The sequence below is a fragment of the Pteropus vampyrus genome, unplaced genomic scaffold (genome assembly GCF_000151845.1).
Source record: "Pteropus vampyrus isolate Shadow unplaced genomic scaffold, Pvam_2.0 Scaffold94, whole genome shotgun sequence".
NCBI classification, from domain to species: Eukaryota; Metazoa; Chordata; class Mammalia; order Chiroptera; family Pteropodidae; genus Pteropus; species Pteropus vampyrus.
In genome coordinates this window covers 4,156,131-4,158,548 of record NW_011888875.1, presented here as the reverse complement: position 1 = coordinate 4,158,548, position 2,418 = coordinate 4,156,131, and positions in this window count along the sequence as shown.

Below are 2,418 nucleotides of genomic sequence, written 5' to 3'. Positions count from 1 at the left end.
CCACCCCGATCTCCTCCTGGGAGGGGAGAGGAGCTGAAGACTGAGTTCAATCACCAGTGACCAATGAGTTGATCAGTCCTGCCTATGTCATGAAGCCTCCATGAAACCAAGAAGGATGAGGTCTGGAGGGCCTCCGGGCTGGCGAACATGTGCTGAGGTCTTGGGAGCTTCCTCCATACCTTACCCCACGCATCTCTTCCATCTGGTTGTTCCCGAGTCATATTCTTTTATATTATACCAGTAATCTAGTGAGTAAAATGTTTCTCTGAGTTCTGTGAGCCACTCTAGACCTTACTCAGATCTTAAGAGGGGTTGTGGGAACTTCTGAACTGTAGCCAGCTGATCAGAAGCACAGGCGACAACCTGGACTTGAGATTGGCCTCTGAGGCAGGGGCGGGGGTAGTCTCATAGATCTGAGCCTTTAACCAGAACGAGCAGGTCTAATGCCTTCTGCAGTTCCTCATATTCATGCCTCAGGCACCGGTCGCTAATATCTATTTAATCCCCAATGTGACAGGCGTGGTCAGAATGACATTATCGGTTCTCTCTCTGAATGTCTCCTTTCTTATGTATGCTCCTAAAAGGCACACTCAGAAGTGACCCCAGTCCTCAGGCATAGTTTGGACAAGTCATTTTAGGAAAGAATGCTCTGCTTCCCTGAGCGGGACATATGGCTTCCACGCAGGCGGCTAATGCTGAGTTGGCTCACAGGGAGCTGCCTCTTCCTGCGATTTCACTGTTGACTTGATATCTGGATGTTTCCCCCACTCACTCCTGTGGATTTGTGTCTTCTTATTCTGTATTTGAGCAATTGTTCTTTGGGGGAGTTGCAGCTTATATTTACCCATTTGGCAGCTCATCCTGTCGGCCCAACCAGTGGCCTCATCCTGATGTGGTCTCTTTGGCTCTCGTTTTTGGATACAAAGATATTTGCTCACACCCATGGCTTGATGAGCAGGCTTTGTACTTCTTCCTCCCTGGGCAAAAATGGTGAAAGGTAGCTAGTTAGCAGAACTGAGAGCACAGTAGAGTTTATTTGTTTTTCCTAAGTTGTAATTTTCTATAGGAAACTTCACTTTTTGGTGAATGTGGAGCACATTTAATATAGGCAGATTCCGAGGATTCAACCAGTGACAAAGGGAATGGTTACGAGTCCTGCTGACAAAAAGTAGACATGAGTCCACGGAATCTTTACGAGGACAATAACTTTTTTAGAGGTGGATGAAACACTGAAGAAATATGTCGTTTCACTGGTGCCTGACTAACCACGTTTGTGTGTATGTTTAATTCAACACAATTTAAATTAATTTTTTATCTGCGTTAAAAATTCTTATCCCTTACCCTCTTAGCTTCGGGGAAGGCTAAGGATCTCAGGTATGGTAATTTATTGGTCTCCTCTGCCTCTGATCCTGGGCTTTCAGTAGGATGTTAAAAATCACAGCTGACAAATAGACAATTCTGCCTTGTTATGTTGGGAGAACAGGTGTAGCAGAAAGAGCCCAGGGAACAGTCAATATCCAGCAGTCACATGATCCTGGACAAACCTCCCTGGGCCTCCGTGTCTCCAGCGACCTCCTTGTCTATTTCATAGGGTTACGGTGAGCATAGGATAACACATTGGGCGTGGAAGTACTTTACAAACTGCAACCTGCTATTCGAATGTCAAAGATTATTATTCAGAAATTCCAGGAATACCTAACTTATGCGGACACCCTGCCCCCCTCACACGTGGTTGATGCTGGAGTCGATTAAAGAGCATTTTAAATGGATGAAAGCGGATGCCGTGTTCAGCCTAGGTATACAGAAGAAGGAAATTCAAATTGAAGGCAAAGGAGAGACTGGTAATTAGAAAGAAAAAATGATAAGAATGAGCAATCGGAAGCTCTAGGATTACTCAGCTTAAGGTGTCAGAAATCTGAATGCTGGGAAGTTTCTGATGATGCTTCACAGAGACCAAGAGGAAGAGCATGGGCGTTAGGGACCGCGGCCAGAGCAGGATTTCTTTTCTGATGCTCAAGTAGACTCTGCTGTTTTCCTTTCCCTTTGACCTCGTTCGATTTATTCTCCCCAAAGCTCACTAATGGAGCTTGCTATGTTAACCTACACGAGCCTTTAACAACCGAAGGACCTGCAAATAAGGACCCACATGAAAGGGAATAAGACGTGGGGTTGACATAAATGAAGAGCTGAAGCCAACATGTGGACAACGATTGCAGTGATGTGAGTGGTTTGTCTTTAGGGCTTTGGCACTTATTTTTCTACTCAGAGTTTCTGTACCTAGGGCAGGAAGTGACTGAGTATCCGACTCCATACCTTATACTCTTCAACTAGAGAGACCTCAAGAGTCCCCAAGGAGAGCACAAAAAAACATGTATCCGACCCAAACTGTGAAAACTATAATTTAAGTGTGTTTCTGCC